The 19,794-nt window shown below is 41.6% G+C and overlaps 1 non-coding gene and 1 pseudogene across 1 annotated transcript; one reads left to right on the top strand and one right to left on the bottom strand.

Moving 5' to 3' along the window:
• Positions 1-13,639: 13,639 nt before the first annotated feature.
• Positions 13,640-13,816, bottom strand: LOC140285769 (U2 spliceosomal RNA; annotated as a pseudogene).
• Positions 13,817-18,787: 4,971 nt separating this feature from the next.
• LOC140285733 (U2 spliceosomal RNA) lies at positions 18,788-18,978 on the top strand. The gene has a single exon (XR_011910709.1). It is a non-coding gene; the product is annotated as a U2 spliceosomal RNA (small nuclear RNA).
• Positions 18,979-19,794: the final 816 nt, after the last annotated feature.

Raw genomic sequence — 19,794 nt, 5'->3', positions numbered from 1 at the left:
CCAAACATAATCAAAAGCGGGAGCAGAGCTGTTCGACTGCAAGTAGGTGTGACTGTCAGAGAATAATTTGCAACAAGCTGATGAGAAAGGGTGAGAAATCCCGACTATACACCATCAAATGCGGTAGCGGAGTTGTTCGACTGTGAGTAGGTGTGATTCTCCAACCATAATTGCTGAAAAATGTGTTAGAAAAGGTAAGAATGCCGGTCCATACATCATCAAAAGCGGGAGAGGTGGTGTTCGGCTGCAAGTAGGTGTGAATGTCCATTAATAATTGCTTTAAAACATGAAAGAAAATTTTCGAATATCAAACCTTACATGATCATTAGCGGGAGAGGAGGTGTTCAGCTGCAAGAAGATGTGAATATCCACCCATAATTACTGAAAAATGGGTAGGAAAAGATGCGAATGTCCAACCATAAATCATCAAAAGCAGGAGTGGAGTTGTTCAGCTACAAGAAGGTATGAAAGTCCAACCATGGTTTGTAAAAAGCGGGTAAGAGAAGGTTCAAATACTGAAAAATGTGTTAGAAAATGTAAGAATGCCGGACCATATATCATCAAAAGCGGGAGAGGTTGTGTTCGGCTGCAAGAAGGTGTGAATGTCCAGCCATAATTACTCACAAACGGGTAAGAAAAGGTACTATTGCCAGACCATATATGATCAAAACAGGGAGCGGAGGTGGTTCAGCTGCAAGAAGGTTTGAATGTCCGACGAAAGTTTGTAAAAAGCGGGTAAGACAAGGTGTGAATGCCCGACAATGTATGATCAAAAGAGGTGCGGAGGTTTTCAGCTGCAAGAAGGTCTGAATATCCACCCATAATTACTGAAAAATGGGTAAGAAAAGGTGCGAAAGCCCAACCGCACATGATCATAAGTGGATGAGAAGGTGTTCGACTGCAAGTAGGTGGGAATGTAAGATCATAATTTGTAAAAAGCGGGTAAGAAAAGGTAAGAATGCCCAACCATAAATTATCAAAAGTGGCAGCAGAGTTTTGGCTGGTATTTATCAATGTCTAGATAGATTTCAACAAAAAACAACGTTGTACTTTGCAGTAAAAGAAAGTGCAAATCAAAAGTTTTAGGAATCCGAGAATAAGCTTATTTTCATGAGTTCTGCACGATTTCGGATTTTATGTATAAAATGAATTTCTTCACGCAAACTAAGTTAACACTGCTTTGTCCTTCATATGTACCCATTTCTACATATATTTCAAGCATAAACTTCCTCATACTACCCTGAATGAGAAAGAACCACACTTGTGATTAAGCCATACGCCCCTTTTGAGGAGTTCTGCATGATTTGGGATTTTATCTATAAAATCAATTCCTTCACTCAAACTATGTTAAAACGGCTTTTACCTTCATATTTATCAATGTCTCGATAGATTTAAACAAAAAAACAACGTTGTACTTTGCAGTAAAAGAAAGAGCCAATCAAAAGTTTTAGGAATCCGAGAATAAGCTTATTTTCATGAGTTCTGCACGATTTCGGATTTTATGTATAAAATGAATTCATTCACTTAAACCAAGTTAAAACTGCTTTTTCCTTCATATTTATCAATGTCTAGATCGACTTCAACAAAGAACAACATTGTATTTTGCAGTAGAAGAAAGAGCAACACTGAAGGATCAGGAATCCGAGAATAAGCTTATTTTCTTATGGGCAAGTGGGAACTGCTTTGTCCTTCATATTTATCAATGTGTAGATGGATTTCAACTTCTTGTTGGTAAGAAAAGGTTCGAATGCCTGAACATACATCATCAAAAGCAGGACTGGATGTGTTCGGCTACAAGAAGGTTTGAATGTCCGACCATAGTTGGTAAAAAGTGGGTATGAAAAGGTTCGAATGCCCAAGTTCGGCTGAAAAAAACTGTGTTCGGCTGCAAAAAGGTGTGAATGTTTGACTAAAGTTTGTAAGACAAGGTTCGAATGCCTGACAATGTATGATCAAAAGCGGGAGCGGAGGTGTTCAGCTGCAAGAAGGTCTAAATGTCCATCATTAATTGCTAGAAAACATGAAAGAAAATTTTCGAAAATCAATCTGCACATGATCATAAGTGGGAGAGGAGGTGTTCAGCTGCAAGAAGGTGTGAATGTCCTACCATAATTGCTGAAAAATGTGTTAGAAACGGTAAGAATGCCGGACCATACATCATCAAAAGCTAGAGAGGTGGTGTTCGGCTGCAAGTAGGTGTGAATGTCTGACTAAAGTTCAAATATATTAACAAAAGTGGGAGGAGAGGTCTTCGGATGAGTGGTTGAGAATTTCCAACCATAATCTATAAAATGCGGTGAAAAAAAAGGTGTGATAGAAACCTAAAAGGTGGAGCGGAAGTGTACGGCTGCAAGAAGGTGTGAATGTCCGTCTATAGTTGGTGAAAAGCAGGAAAAGCAAGGTCTGAATGCCCAATCTTACATCATCAAAAGCGAGATCAGAGGTGTTTGGCTGCAAGAAAACGGGTAAGGTGTGAATGACCGACTAAATATCAACAAAAGTGGGGGCGGAGGTCTTCGAATGCAAGTGGGTGTGAATATCCCACCATACAAGTATGGTGGAGAGGAAGCTGTGAATGTCCGACCATGGTTTGTAAAACGCGGGTAAGACAAGGTGCGAATGTCCGACAATGTATGATCAAAAGAGGGAGCGGAGGTGTTCGGCTGCAAGGTCTGAATTTCCAACCATAATTTGTAAACACCGTTGAAGAAAAGCCTCGAAAGCCCGACTATACACCATCAAAAGCGGGAGCAGAGGTGTTCAGCTGCAAGAAGGTCTGAATGTCCACCAATAATTACTGAAAAATGGGTAAGAAGAGGTGTGAATGCCCAACTATACATCATCAAAAGCAGAAGTGGATGTGTTCGGCCACAAGAAGGTTTGAATGTCCGACCATAGTTTGTAAAAGGCGGGTAAGAAAAGGTTTGAATGCCCGAACATACACAATCAAAAGAGGGAGCGGAGGTGTTTCGCTGCAAGAAGGTGTGAATGTCCGAGCATAGTTTGTAAAAAGCGGGTAAGAAAAGGTTCGAATGCCCGAACATACACCATCAAAAGAGGGAGCGGAGGTGTTCCGCTGTAAGAAGGTGTGAATGTCCAACCATAGTTGGTAAAAAGCGGGTAAGAAAAGGTTAAAATACCCGACTCTACACAATCAATAGCGGGAGCGGAGTTGTTCGGCTAAAAGAAGGTGTGAAAGTCCGACCATGGTTTGTAAAAAGCGGGTAAGAAAAGGTTCGAATGCAAAAATATACACCATCAAAAGCGGAAGCCGAGGTGTTCGGCTGCAAGTAGGTCTGAATGTCCACCCATAATTAATGAAAAGCGGGCAACAAGTAGGTTCGAATGCCCAACCATACATCAACAAAAGTGGGAGCAGAGCTGTTCGACTGCAAGTAGGTGTGAATGTCCACCAATAATTCCTGAAAAATGGGTAAGAAAAGGTGCGAATGCCCAACCATACATCATCAAAAGAAGAAGTGGATGTGTTCTGCTACAAGAAGGTTTGAATGTCCGACCATAGTTTGTAAAAAGTGGGTAAGAAAAAGTTCGAATGCCCGAACATACACCATCAAAAGAGGGAGCGGAGGTGTTCCGCTGTAAGACGGTGTGAAAGTCCGACCATAATTGGTAAAAAGCGGGTAAGAAAAGGTTAGAATACCCGACTCTACACAATCAATAGCGGGAGCGGAGTTGTTCGGCTACAAGAAGGTGTGAAAGTCCGACCATGGTTTGTAAAACGCGGGTAAGACAAGGTGCGAATGCCCAACAATGTATGATCAAAAGAGGGAGCGGAGGTGTTCGGCTGCAAGGTCTGAATTTCCAACCAATAATTACTGAAAAATGGGTAAGAAAAGGTGTGAATGCCCAACTATACATCATAAAAAGCAGAAGTGGATGTGTTCGGCTGCAAGAAGGTGTGAATGTCCGAGCATAGTTTGTAAAAAGTGGGTAAGAAAAGGTTCGAATGCCAAAATATACACCATCAAAAACGGAAGCCGAGGTGTTCGGCTGCAAGTAGGTGTGAATGTCAGATCATAATTTGCAAAAAGCTGATGAGAAAGGTGTGAATGACCGACAATAATTACTGAAAAATGTGTTAGAAAAGGTAAGAATGCCGGACTATTCATCATCAAAAGCAGAGAAGAGGTGTTCGGATGCAAGAAGCTGTGAATGTCCAGCCATAATTACTCAAAAACGGGTAAGAAAAGGTAGTATTGCCAGACCATAAATGATCAAAACAGGGAGCGGAGGTGTTCTGCTGTAAAAAGGTGTGAATGTCCGACCATAATTGGTAAAAAGCGGGTAAGAAAAGGTTAAAATACCCGACTGTACACAATCAATAGCGGGAGCGGAGTTGTTTGGCTACTAAAAGGTGTGAAAGTCCGACCATACATCCTCAAAAGCAGAACTGGATGTGTTCGGCTACAAGAAGGTTTGAATGTCCAACCATAGTTTGTAAAAAGCGGGTAAGAAAAGGTGCGAATGCCCGAAAATACACCATCAAAAGAGGGAGCGGAGGTGTTCCGCTGTAAGATGGTGCGAATGTCCGACCATAGTTGGTAAAAAGCGAGTAAGAAAAGGTTCGAATGCCCGAATATATACCATCATAAGCGGAAGCGGAGGTGTTCGGCTGCAAGAAGGTGTGAACGTCCGACCAAAGTTTTTTAAAAAGCAGTTAAGAAAAGGTTCGAATATCCAACCAAACATAATCAAAAGTGGGAGCAGAGCTGTTCGACTGCAAGTAGGTGTGAATTTCCACCCATAATTCCTGAAAAATGGGTAAGAAAAGGTGCGAATGCCCAACCATACATCATCAAAAGAAGAAGTGGATGTGTTCTGCTACAAGAAGGTTTGAATGTCCGACCATAGCTTGTAAAAAGTGGGTAAGAAAAAGTTCGAATGCTCGAACATACACCATCAAAATTGGAAGCGGAGGTGTTCCGCTGTAAGACGGTGTGAATGTCCGACCATAATTGGTAAAAAGCGGGTAAGAAAAGGTTAAAATACCCGACTGTACACAATCAATAGCGGGAGCGGAGTTGTTTGGCTGCAAGAAGGTCTGAATGTCCACCAATAATTACTGAGAAATGGATAAGAAAAGGTGTGAATGCCCAACTATACATCATCACAAGCAGAAGTGGATGTGTTTGGCCACAAGAAGGTTTGAATGTCCGACCATAGTTTGTAAAAGGCGGGTAAGAAAAGGTTTGAATGCCCGAACATACACAATCAAAAGAGGGAGCGGAGGTGTTTCGCTGCAAGAAGGTGTGAATGTCCGAGCATAGTTTGTAAAAAGTGGGTAATAAAAGGTTCGAATGCCAGAACATACACCATCAAAAGAGGGAGCGGAGGTTTTCCGCTGTAAGAAGGTGTGAATGTCCGACCATAGTTGGTAAAAAGCGGGTAAGAAAAGGTTAAAATACCCGACTCTACACAATCAATAGCGGGAGCGGAGTTGTTCGGCTAAAAGAAGGTGTGAAAGTCCGACCATGGTTTGTAAAAAGCGGGTAAGAAAAGGTTCGAATGCAAAAATACACACCATCAAAAGCGGAAGCCGAGGTGTTCGGCTGCAAGTAGGTGTGAATGTCCACCCATAATTAATGAAAAGCGGGCAACAAGTAGGTTCGAATGCCCAACCATACATCAACAAAAGCAGGAGTGGATGTGTTTGGCTACAAGAAGGTTTGAATGTCCGAGCATAGTTTGTAAAAAGCGGGTAAGAAAAGGTGCGAATGCCCGACAATGTATGATCAAAAGAGGGAGCGGAGGTTTTCAGCTACAAGAAGGTTTGAATGTCCAACCATAGTTTGTAAAAAGCGGGTAAGAAAAGGTGCGAATGCCCGAAAATACACCATCAAAAGAGGGAGCGGAGGTGTTCCGCTGTAAGATGGTGCGAATGTCCGACCATAGTTGGTAAAAAGCGGGTAAGAAAAGGTTCGAATGCCCGAATATATACCATCAAAAGCGGAAACGGAGGTGTTCGGCTGCAAGAAGGTGTGAACGTCCGACCAAAGTTTGTAAAAAGCAGTTAAGAAAAGGTTCGAATATCCAACCAAACATAATCAAAAGTGGGAGCAGAGCTGTTCGACTGCAAGTAGGTGTGAATGTCCACCCATAATTCCTGAAAAATGGGTAAGAAAAGGTGCGAATGCCCAACCATACATCATCAAAAGAAGAAGTGGATGTGTTCTGCTACAAGAAGGTTTGAATGTCCGACCATAGTTTGTAAAAAGTGGGTAAGAAAAAGTTCGAATGCCCGAACATACACCATCAAAAGAGGGAGCGGAGGTGTTCCGCTGTAAGACGGTGTGAAAGTCCGACCATAATTGGTAAAAAGCGGGTAAGAAAAGGTTAGAATACCCGACTCTACACAATCAATAGCGGGAGCGGAGTTGTTCGGCTACAAGAAGGTGTGAAAGTCCGACCATGGTTTGTAAAACGCGGGTAAGACAAGGTGCGAATGCCCGACAATGTATGATCAAAAGAGGGAGCGGAGGTGTTCGGCTGCAAGGTCTGAATTTCCAACCAATAATTACTGAAAAATGGGTAAGAAAAGGTGTGAATGCCCAACTATACATCATAAAAAGCAGAAGTGGATGTGTTCGGCTGCAAGAAGGTGTGAATGTCCGAGAATAGTTAGTAAAAAGTGGGTAAGAAAAGGTTCGAATGCCAAAATATACACCATCAAAAACGGAAGCCGAGGTGTTCGGCTGCAAGTAGGTGTGAATGTCAGATCACAATTTGCAAAAAGCTGATGAGAAAGGTGTGAATGACCGACAATAATTACTGAAAAATGTGTTAGAAAAGGTAAGAATGCCGGACTATTCATCATCAAAAGCAGAGAAGAGGTGTTCGGATGCAAGAAGCTGTGAATGTCCAGCCATAATTACTCAAAAACGGGTAAGAAAAGGTAGTATTGCCAGACCATAAATGATCAAAACAGGGAGCGGAGGTGTTCCGCTGTAAGAAGGTGTGAATGTCCGACCATAATTGGTAAAAAGCGGGTAAGAAAAGGTTAAAATACCCGACTGTACACAATCAATAGCGGGAGCGGAGTTGTTTGGCTACTAAAAGGTGTGAAAGTCCGACCATACATCCTCAAAAGCAGAACTGGATGTGTTCGGCTACAAGAAGGTTTGAATGTCCGACCATAGTTTGTAAAAAGCGGGTAAGAAAAGGTTCGAATGCCCAAACATACACCATCAAAAGAGGGAGCGGAGGTGTTCCGCCATAAGAAGGTGTGAATGTCCGACCGTAGTTGGTAAAAAGCGGGTAAGAAAAGGTTCGAATGGCCAACCAAACATCATCAAAAGCAGGACTGGATGTGTTCGGCTACAAGGTTTGAATGTCCGAGCATAGTTTGTTAAAAGCGGGTAAGAAAAGGTGCGAATGCCCGAACATACACCATCAAAAGAGGGAGCGGAGGTGTTCCGCCATAAGAAGGTGTGAATGTCCGACCGTAGTTGCTAAAAAGCGGGTAAGAAAAGGTTAAAATGGCCGTCTGTACACAATCAATAGCGGGAAGGGATGTGTTCGGCTACAAGAAGGTGTGAAAGTCCGACCATGTTTTGTAAAAAGCGGTTAAGAAAAGGTGTGAATGCCCGACAATGTATGATCAAAAGACGGAGCGGATGTTTTCGGCTGCAAGAAGGTCTGAATGTCCAACCATAATTTGTAAAAACCGGGGAAGAAAAGGCTCGGAAGCCCGACTATACACCATCAAAAGCGGGAGCAGAGGTGTTCAGCTGCAAGAAGGTCTCAATGTCCATCAATAATTGCTAAAAAACATGAAAGAAAATTTTCGAATATCAAACCGCACATGATCATATGCGGGAGAGGAGGTGTTCAGCTGCAAGAAGGTGTGAATGTCCACCCATAATTCCTGAAAAATGGGTAAAAAAAGGTGCGAATGCCCAACCATACATCATCAAAAGCAAAAAATGCGGGAGCGGAGGTGTTCGGCTGTGAGTAGGTGTGAATGTCCGACCATACTTGCTGAAAAATATGACAAAGCAGTTTTCACTTGGTTTGAGTGAAGGATTTCCTAAAGGTTTAGTGTTGTTCTTTGGTATACTGCAAAGTAATACTTTCTATTTTGTTGAAACCGATTAAGTTAAAACTGCTTTGTCCTTCATATTTATCCATGTCATAATAGCTTTAAACAAAAAAGAACGTTGTACTTTGCAGGATAGGAAAGAACAACGCTAAACCTTTAGGAATCCGAGAATAATCTTCTTTTCACGAGTTCTACACAATTTCGGATTTTGATATAAAATGAATTCCTTCACTCAAACCAAGTTAAAACTGCTTTGTCCTTCATATTTATTCATGTCTAAATAGCTTTAAACAAAAAAGAACGTTGTACTTTGCGGGATAGGAAAGAACAACTCTAAACCTTTTCAGGAATCCGAGAATAAGCTTCTTTTCACCAGTTCTACACAATTTTGGATTTTGATATAAAATGAATTCCTTCACTCAAACCAAGTTAAAACTGCTTTGTCCTTCATATTTATCCATGTCTGAATGGGTTTCAACTAAATAGAAAGTATTACTTTGCAGTATACCAAAGAACAACACTAAACCTTTAGGAATCCGAGAATAAGCTTCTTTTCACCAGTTCTACACAATTTTGGATTTTGATATAAAATGAATTCCTTCACTCAAACCAAGTTAAAACTGCTTTGTCCTTCATATTTATCCATGTCTGAATCGGTTTCAACAAAATAGAAAGTATTACTTTGCAGTATACCAAAGAACAACACTAAACCTTTAGGAATCCGAGAATAAACTTATTTCCACGAGTTCTACACAATTTCGGATTTTGATATAAAATGAATTCCTTCACTCAAACCAAGTGAAAACTGCTTTGTCATATTTTTCAGCAAGTAAGGTCGGACATTCACACCTACTCACAGCCGAACACCTCCGCTCCCGCATTTGATGGTGTATAGTCGGCATTCTCACCATTTCTCATCAGGTTTTTGCAAATTATGATCTGACATTCACACCTGCTTTTGATGTTGTATGGTTGGGCATTCGCACCTTTTTTTACCCATTTTTCAGGAATTATGGGTGGACATTCACACCATCTTGCAGCTGAACACCTCCTCTCCCGCATATGATCATGTGCGGTTTGATATTCGAAAATTTTCTTTCATGTTTTCTAGCAATTATTGATGGACATTGAGACCTTCTTGCAGCTGAACACCTCTGCTCCCGCTTTTGATGGTGTATAGTCGGGCTTTCGAGCCTTTTCTTCCCCGGTTTTTACAAATTATGGTTGGACATTCAGACCTTCTTGCAGCCGAAAACCTCCGCTCCCTCTTTTGATCATACATTGTCGGGCATTCGCACCTTTTCTTAACCACTTTTTACAAAACATGATTGGACTTTCACACTTTCTTGTAGCCGAACACATCCCTTCCCGCTATTGATTGTGTACAGTCGGGTATTTTAACCTTTTCTTACCCGCTTTTTACCAACTACGGTCGGACATTCACACCTTCTTATGGCGGAACACCTCCGCTCCCTCTTTTGATGGTGTAGGTTCGGGCATTCGAACCTTTTCTTACCCGCTTTTTACAAACTATGCTCGGACATTCAAACCTTCTTGTAGCCGAACACATCCAGTCCTGCTTTTGATGATGTATGGTTGGGCATTCGCACCTTTTTTTTTACCCATTTTTGAGGAATTATGGGTGGACATTAACACCTTCTTGCAGCTGAACACCTCCTCTCCCACTTATGATCATGTGCGGTTGGATATTCGAACATTTTTTTTCATGTTTTCTAGCAATTATTGATGGACATTCAGACCTTCTTGCAGCTGAACACCTCCGCTCCCGCTTTTGATGGTGTATAGTGGGGCTTCCGAGCCTTTTCTTCCCCGGTTTTTACAAATTATGGTTGGACATTTAGACCTTCTTGCAGCCGAAAACTTCCGTTCCCTCTTTTGATCATACATTGTCCGGCATTCGCAACTTTTCTTACCCGCTTTTTACAAACCATGGTCGGACTTTCACACCTTTTAGTAGCCAAACAACTCCGCTCCCGCTATTGATTGTGTACAGTCGGGTATTTTAACCTTTTCTTACCCGCTTTTTACCAATTATGGTGGGACATTCACACCTTCTTACAGCGGAACACCTCCGCTCCCTGTTTTGATCATTTATGGTCTGGCAATACTACCTTTTCTTACCCGTTTTTGAGTTATTATGGCTGGACATTCACAGCTTCTTGCAGCCGAACACCTCTTCTCCCGCTTTTGATGATGAATGGTCCGGCATTCTTACCTTTTCTAACACATTTTTCAGCAATTATTGTTGGTCATTCACACCTTTCTCATCAGCTTTTTACAAATTATGATCTGACATTCACACCTACTTGCAGCCGAACACCTCGGCTTCCGCTTTTGATGGTGTATATTTTGGCATTCGAACCTTTTCTTACCCGCTTTTTACAAACCATGGTCGGACTTTCATACCTTCTTTTAGCCGAACAACTCCGCTCCCGCTATTGATTGTGTAGAGTTGGGTATTTTAGCCTTTTCTTACCCGCTTTTTACCAACTATGGTCGGACATTCACACCTTCTTACAGCGGAACACCTCCGCTCCCTCTTTTGATGGTGTATGTTCTGGCATTCGAACCTTTTCTTACCCACTTTTTACAAACTATGCTCGGACATTCACACCCTCTTGCAGTGAAACACCTCCGCTCCCTCTTTTGATTGTGTATGTTCGGGCATTCGAACCTTTTCTTACCCGCCTTTTACAAACTATGGTCGGACATTCAAACCTTCTTGTGGCCGAACACATCCACTTCTGCTTGTGATGATGTATAGTTGGGCATTCACACCTTTTCTTACCCATTTTTCAGTAATTATTGGTGGACATTCAGACCTTCTTGCAGCTGAACACCTCCGCTCCCGCTTTTGATGGTGTATAGTCGGGCTTTCGAGCCTTTTCTTCAACGGTGTTTACAAATTATGGTTGGAAATTCAGACCTTGCAGCCGAAACACTCCGCTCCCTCTTTTGATCATACATTGTCGGGCATTCGCACCTTGTCTTACCCGCTTTTTACAAACCATGGTCGGACTTTCACACCTTCTTGTAGCCGAACAACTCCGCTCCCGCTATTGATTGTGTACAGTCCGGTTTTTTAACCTTTTCTTACCCGCTTTTTACCAACTATGGTCGGACATTCGCAGCATCTTACAGCGGAACACCTCCGCTCCCTCTTTTGATGGTGTATGTTCGGGCATTCGAACTTTTTCTTCCCTGCTTTTTACAAACTATGGTCGGACATTCAAACCTTCTTGTAGCAGAACACATCCACTTCTTCTTTTGATGATATATGGTTGGGCATTCGCACCTTTTCTTACCCATTTTTCAGGAATTATGGGTGGATATTCACACCTACTTGCAGTCGAACAGCTCTGCTCCCACTTTTGATTATGTTTGGTTGGATATTCGAACCTTTTCTTAACTGCTTTTTACAAACTTTGGTCGGACGTTCACACCTTCTTGCAGCCGAACACCTCCGCTTCCGCTTTTGATGGTATATATTCGGGCATTCGAACCTTTTCTTACCCGCTTTTTACCAACTATGGTCGGACATTCACACCGTCTTTCAAGTGTAACACCTCCGCTCCCTCTTTTGATGGTGTATGTTCGGGATTTCGCACCTTTTCTTACCCTCTTTTTACAAACTATGGTCGTACATTCAAACCTTGTAGCCGAAAACCTCCACTCCCTCTTTTGATCATACTTTGTCGGGCATTCGCACCTTTTCTTACCCGCTTTTTACAAACTATGCTCGGACATTCAAACCTTCTTGTAGCCAAACACATCCATTCCTGCTTTTGTTGATGTATGGTTGGGCATTCGAACCTACTTGTTGCCCGCTTTTCATTAATTATGGGTGGACATTCACACCTTGTCACAGCCAAACACCTCCGCTCCCTGTTTTGATCATGTATGGTTGGACATTCGCACCTTTTCTCACCCGCTTTTTGCAAACTATGGTCGGCCATTCACAGCTTCCTCTCCACCATACTTGTATGGTGGGATATTCACACCCACTTGCATCCGAAGATCTCCGCCCCCACTTTTGTTGATATTTAGTCGGTCATTCACACCTTACCCGTTTTCTTGCCGCCAAACACCTCTGATCTCGCTTTTGATGATGTAAGATTGGGCATTCAGACCTTGCTTTTCCTGCTTTTCACCAACTATAGATGGACATTCACACCTTCTTGCAGCCGAACACTTCCGCTCCACCTTTTAGGTTTCTATCACACCTTTTTTTTCACCGCATTTTATAGATTATGGTTGGAAATTCTCAACCACTCATCCGAAGACCTCTCCTCCCGCTTTTGTTAATATATTTGAACTTTAGTCAGACATTCACACCTACTTGTAGCCGAACACCACCTCTCTAGCTTTTGATGAGGTATGGTCCGGGATTCTTACCGTTTCTAACACATTTTTCAGCAATTATGGTAGGATATTCACACCTTCTTGCAGCTTAACACCTCCTCTCCCACTTATGATCATGTGCGGATTGATTTTCGAAAATTTTCTTTCATGTTTTCTAGCAATTAATTATGGACATTTAGACCTTCTTGCAGCTGAACACCTCCGCTCCCGCTTTTGATCATACATTGTCAGGCATTCGCACCTTGTCTTACCCGCTTTTTACAAACTTTAGTCGAACATTCACACCTTTTTGCAGCCGAACACAGTTTTTTGCAGCCGAATTTGGGCATTCGCACCTTTTCATACCCACTTTTTACCAACTATGGTCGGACATTCACACCGTCTTACAGCGGAACACCTCCGCTCCCTCTTTTGATGGTGTATGTTCGGGCATTCGAACCTTTTCTTACCCGCTTTTTACAAACTATGCTCGGACATTCAAACCTTCTTGTAGCCGAATACATCCACTCCTGCTTTTGATGATGTATGGTATGGCATTCGAACCTACTTGTTGCCCGCTTTTCATTAATTATGGGTGGACATTCACACCTTGTCGCAGCCAAACACCCTGTTTCGATCATGTATGGTTGGACATTCGCACCTTTTCTCACCCGCTTTTTGCAAACTATGGTCGGCCATTCACAGCTTCCTCTCCACCATACTTGTATGGTGGGATATTCACACCCACTTGCATCCGAAGACCTCCGCCCCCACTTTTGTTGATATTTAGTCGGTCATTCGCACCTTACCCGCTTTTGGCAAACTATGGCCTTCTTGCAGCCAAAAACCTCTGATCTCGCTTTTGATGATGTAAGGTTGGGCATTCAGACCTTGCTTCACCTGCTTTTCACCAAATATAGTCGGACATTCACACCTTCTTGCAGCCGAACACTTCCGCTCCACCTTTTAGTTTTCTATGGGGCATTCACACCTTTATTTTCACCGCATTTTATAAAAACACCACAGGAACACCGTATTGAGGCTTTGTTCTGACCGCTCATTCGGTGTCGCGTTTCTTTCAAGCATTTCTCCTGGTTAGCCCGCACTCGGCTCGCTCCCAGAGCCGTGTTAAAGTCTACTTCGCATTCACTCTCTTTTCTCAGCAGACTAAAAGAAACTTCCATCCTGCACCGCTGTTAGCTTTTTCACAAGAGCAGAGGAGAGCGCACCGTTCCCAGCGGCACTGCAGTACCGGGTCGATGCTTGGAGTGAACAGAGCAAGCTCCTTTTTCAACTCCTATTGATAAAAATCCATTTAATATGTAGTCCTTGCATAGACATATCACATATTAAACTGATAAGTACAGATGGATTATGTGCAATTAGTAAAGAGAGTAGAGGACGATCTCTCTCGTTGGAAGTCCTTACCTATATCACTTATGGGGAGAGTTACAACCATTAAAATGATGATACTACCAAAAGTTAACTATTTGTTCTCAATGATCCCCATAAAACCATCTGCTACTTGGTTTAAGTCACTAGATTCATGCATCTCCAAATTTCTGTGGAAAAACAAACCACCACGTATTAGTTTAAAAACCCTACAGAAGACCAAGGACAGTGGTGGATTAGATTTACCTCATTTTCAGCACTATTCCTTAGCCAATAGGTTACAATATATATCAAAATGGTTTAAACCTTGTTGTTGTCACAGTTCCCAGAGACGTTGTAATCGTTGAGGATTCTATATTCACCCCCTCATTAGAGGCACGTGTTGCAGATTGATGACACTGAATCTTCTTCTCTGTTCATTGCTGGCATCATTCCCAGCATCGTAAGTGTTCGTGGCATTGTTAGCCTCTTCTTCTGGATCTTGATATCGAGCATCCTTTTGTATTTCTGGTTTGTAAGTCCTCTCTCTTCGTTCACCGGAGTCTTCGTCTCTTTGTCCTTGAGTTTGGTGATTTTTTCTTCTTTTGATGCCTTGACACAGTGTGACAGGTGATACCACATGGGAGATCCTTTAACTTGGACTGCTGTCCCTGTGCTGCGAAATGGCTGTGCTGCTCAAATGGTCTCTCCTTCATCATATACACAGTTATTTATACATCACCTTCCACCATGTAGCGTTGTCCCTTTTTGTTTCTCTCTTTGTTCTTAAAATGCTGTTATAAATGTCTAAACCAATCCATTAAACTAGATCATTTTGGCAGTAAAGCGATCTACAATGTGCTTGGTCGCAAAGCTGCTCATCTGTGGTAAACAGCTCTTCAGAAAGGCATTCTTCAATTGATTTCACTCATTTTATGTAATAATTTTGTGATTTCCTACAAAACTACACTTCTTCTCCCATCTGTCTGAGTATTTAATATTGTCTGGGTCCCGTTAAAACATGTATTTTTCCCATCTAATTCCTTGTTTGCTTTAAAACAAGTATTCCCCATTTTCTATCCCTTCAGTAGCCAACCAGTTTGTATGGAGTACACTGGAGCAACTTGACTGATCAGTAAAACACTGCTTTTGTTGTCAACGCAAGGCTTCCCCCGTCGGTTGTTTCACTGAGACACTACTGAGTAACTACAACTCAACACAGTTTATACACATAACATTCATATACATACTAACAAACAAACAAACAATAATTTATCGCAATTTTCTCATCTCTGTTTGAACGTACACCCAGGTAAATATTCCTGTAGTCTTCTCATACCGACTATGGACCCATTCATTGTTTAACTTCACTGTTTTGCAAATCCTAATTGAATATTACACATTGACATTGAACTTTACTGGATAAGCAGGTCTTCATTGCATTCAGCAGCCTATATGTGAGCATTTATGTGTAAGCTGTTCTTCTTTGCATTTATCAGCAGCAAGCAATTCTTCACTGCACATGCATATGTAAATAGTAAAACAATTCCAATGTGTTAGCGAAACCTTCTATATCACAGTGGTTTCTAAGGTCTATTTTAAGTTCTTTGCCATCAGTGAGATGACATTGTTTACAAAGTGTGTCAAATTATCACTGAAGATCTTTTCAGGAATTTCAAATCTAGAAATGAGTTATTTTACGCGTGATTTTGCTACTGAGAGTGCATCTGCTTGTGCACATGGAAATATTTCAGACCATTTGGTAAAAACCTCTGTTGTCACTGAGCAGAATCGTTTCCCTTAACATTAATTTAGTTCAATGAAATCTACAAAATAATGAAATAATGAAATCCAAACAAATATGTTGAAAAAGATACACTGGCTTAGGGAATTATCTTCGTTTTGGTCTTAGATTGCCCTGTGGAATGTATTTTGCACATATTTGACCTGCTAGACAAAACTTTATTCATTTATTTATTCTAAAAAAATGTTTTTAATAATTAGTAAAACCATATGCTGTAAAAACCTGGTTCATTATTGCTTCCATCCCTCCTGTTGAGACATGACATGGTCCGTGGCTCAATACTGCAGCATATTTAAACAAATTCTTTGGCAGTATGGTTTTCCTTCCGGTCATTCATACGAGTCTATTGTAGATGGCAATTGAATAACATCTAATAATGCTAAAATATTTGTAGTTTATACATTTAGCTGTGGATGTCAACATACCTGTTTTTCCAATGCTGTGTTAACACATGTACAGTTGAGAAGGCATACTGACTGTCAGTGTAAACGTTAACAACCTTTTTGTTATTTAATTTACAAGCTTCAGTTAAAGCTACCAATTTGACTGCTTGAACAGAGTAATTTTTTGGTAGTGGTTGTTTTAAGAAAACTTCAGTTTCTGTTACTACTGCAAATCCTGTAGCATTTGTGCCATCAGGGTTTTTTTCCTTGATCTGTTGAATAAATATAGTTATTTCTGCATTTTCATAACATATATCAGTTAAGTCTGGCCTGGGTAAAACACTGATGGTTATTTCTGGCTTTCCATCTGTGGGGTAGGTAGCAGTGTGGATGGATTAAGTGTAGCACATCTCTCGACAACAAGGTGTGGCTGTGAAAGAAGAACTGTTATGTAGGAGAGATGTCTGGTAAAGATATTTTGTTAAGTAACCATATCACAGCCACTGCATGAGGTACCTTAAGTGTTAATGGGTGAAATAACACCATTATTGTTGATGCCTGCACTGCCAATGGCTTCTGGCCATTGATTCAAAAGTACGATCTCGTCCCTTTTTCCCCCTTTCAGTGGAGACTGGCCCCTAATTACCGCAATTCAGCAGGGGGTCTTTCATTAGGAGTACTGGACTCCCCCGTGCACGGTTTCAGCTCCGACCCTGGACAGCGGAAAAAACGTTGAGATCTGGTTTGAGGACCCAATTGTTGAGAAAAGTCTCTTTATGAGACTCAGAGTTGCTGGAGTCAGTTAATGCAAAGGTTTAATCTTGCAGCAAGTTCAAGAATGTGTGTGTGTATGGGTGTATGTGTGCGAACGTGTGTGAGTTTGTGTGAGTGAGAGTTTAAAGAACCTGTTATCCACAGGCAGGCCTTAACTAGTATGGCACGGGTCCAGCCTGTCTCATCTTTTTTGGAAGGTCCAGCGCTCGGCCGTAACCCTTCTGTCTGTTTGGACTCTCACATACATTCGGTTAATCATAGAAAAACGAGAACAAAACTTTTTAGCCCCTTAAATTCATAAAACAGACATGGTGCAGTTATTTCCATTCTAGAAAATAAGAGTAATCACCACCATTCCTATAAATTCTGGATATTCTAACAATCTGAATCTTTTTTAAATGTTCGATGAAGCCCTTTGCTGTTCTGTTTAGAGACTCAGCTGATCATAAACCAAGTTTTGCTCTTGAACCAAGCTTCTAAACTCTTCACCTTTTTCATTTCTCAGTTAGTATTCACTTTAAAACTGATTAAAAGAAAAATTAAATGAATGCCTATCAACAAATGTGGGATCTAAACTCTAGTGCTTCCTCTAAAATAATTTCCTTTCTCAATTCAGAAATGTGTGTGTGTAAGTCACAACACCCGTGACACCAAAACGGCTTTCTTTTCTCTCTTTTCTCTACACTCTGCACTGTGAGCACACACAACAAATCAGAAAGGCTTTTTTCTCTCTTTTCTACATTATGGACTGTGGGGACACAAAACCGCTCTCTCTTTTTTTTTTTTTGATTGTGTGCCAGGGCGTTGTCTCACGTATTAGATTATGCTTAAGATACGAATGAGTTTATCAGTCACATCAGAATCCATATATACTGATCCTCCCGTAATAAAATGGTCGGATCTTATCAAACACACTTTGTTTCTTGTGACAAGTCAGCGAAACAGCGTATACACGTCAAGACACTGAATCAAGTTTGCCACAAGAACTCATAAGTTTGGCAGTATTGCTCTGCCGTCAGCAATCATACACCCATTTTATTTTCATGAGACATGTGCAGGCACCTGTTCATCTACTGTTCTATCACTATGAATTAGTTTATCTATTATCAATAAGGATACTTCTACAACTACTATCAAAGTATGTCCGGACTTCTTATGTTGTCAGTTGCTATATATGAATAAGTGGGTTGCTACTGAAAAGCATTAAGCATGTCACACAGCCCAAACATATAACATTTCAGGACACACCACACAGTTAACAACCACAGTGAAGCGTGTCAAAGCCCAAACATGTAACATTCAACAGGACACTTACACAACACATTCAAATCAAACAGTCAGACAACATACAAGAACCTATACCCCAGCCGGCATTGCTCCCTGCCTATTTTCCTACAACTCACTATGTGTGCGCACACCTTTATTCACAAACTCTTCAACTTATACTCTTTTACCGAAGCTGCTACAGCTCGATTGGCCAAATACCCTTAGATCCTATTTCGGTGAATTTGACATCTGCCTTGCATGTAACAGATTAGCGGTTTAGCAGTTTTAATTTAGTTTGAGTGAAGGAATTCATTTTATAGCAAAATCCGAAATCGTGAAGAACTCATGGAAGTAAGCTTATTCTCGGATTCCTGAATCTTTAGATTTGCTCTTTGTTTTACTGCAAAGTACAACGTTGAGCAGCACTAATGAGTTGTTTCTATTTTTGGCAGGCTTTACCTTTGCGGATGAAGCCCTTTCTGTCTGTGCAAAAGAAATCTTATTACTGTGCAGAGTGACTTCTCTGAGTAGAGTCGCCTTACTTGTTGCGACTGTGCCAATGTTCGAAGCTGGAGTGCAAAGTTGTTGCTTGAATGGTGCTCGCTGGAGCGTGCGGTAGTGTAAAGTTATACCATTTAAAAGGGCTGAAGAGTGCTCAGTGCAGCGGGTGGGCCGAGGTGCAAAGTGACACTATGGCCATAAAAAGAACACCGCTACAAGTGCGCATTGTGCCAGGAAGGGCCCTCGGACGTGAACCAGTGGACAGTTATCGCTTCTCGGCCTTTTGGCTAAGATCAAGTGTAGTATCTGTTCTTATCAGTTTAATGTCTGATGTGTCCTCTATGCGAGGACTACATATTAAATGGATTTGTATCAATAGGAGTTGAAAAAGGAGCTTGCTCCGTTCACTCCAAGCATCGACCCGGTACTGTAGTGCCCCTGGGAACGGTGCGCTCTCCTCTGCTCTTGTGAAAAAGCAAACAGCGGTGCAGGATGGAAGTTTCAGGGAGCCCAAGATGAAACTTTCTTTTAGTCTGCTGAGAAAAGAGAGTGAATGCGAATCAGACTTTAACACGGCTCTGGGAGCGAGCCGAGTGCGGGCTAACCAGGAGAATTGCTTGAAAGAAACGCGACACCGAATGAGCGGTCAGAACAAAGCCTCAATACGGTGTTCCTGTGGTGTTTTTATAAAATGCGGTGAAAAAAAAGGTGTGAATGCCCCATAGAAAACTAAAAGGTGGAGCGGAAGTGTTCGGCTGCAAGAAGGTGTGAATGTCCGACTATATTTGGTGAAAAGCAGGTGAAGCAAGGTCTGAATGCCCAACCTTACATCATCAAAAGCGAGATCAGAGGTTTTTGGCTGCAAGAAGGCCATAGTTTGCCAAAAGTGGGTAAGGTGCGAATGACCGACTAAATATCAACAAAAGTGGGGGCGGAGGTCTTCGGATGCAAGTGGGTGTGAATATCCCACCATAGAAGTATGGTGGAGAGGAAGCTGTGAATGGCCGACCATAGTTTGCAAAAAGCGGGTGAGAAAAGGTGCGAATGTCCAAGTTCGGCTGAAAAAAACTGTGTTCGGCTGCAAAAAGGTGTGAATTTTTTATTAAAGTTTGTAAGACAAGGTTCGAATGCCTGACAATGTATGATCAAAAGAGGGAGCGGAGGTGTTCAGCTGCAAGAAGGTCTAAATGTCCATCATTAATTGCTAGAAAACATGAAAGAAAATTTTCGAAAATCAATCTGCACATGATCATAAGTGGGAGAGGAGGTGTTCA

Source organism: Leuresthes tenuis, unplaced genomic scaffold, assembly GCF_036924035.1.
Source record: "Leuresthes tenuis unplaced genomic scaffold, fLeuTen1.0.hap1 SCAF_56, whole genome shotgun sequence".
Taxonomy (NCBI): Eukaryota; Metazoa; Chordata; class Actinopteri; order Atheriniformes; family Atherinopsidae; genus Leuresthes; species Leuresthes tenuis.
The sequence above is the reverse complement of the archived record's forward strand: the minus strand, read 5'-3'. Positions and strand labels throughout refer to the sequence as shown.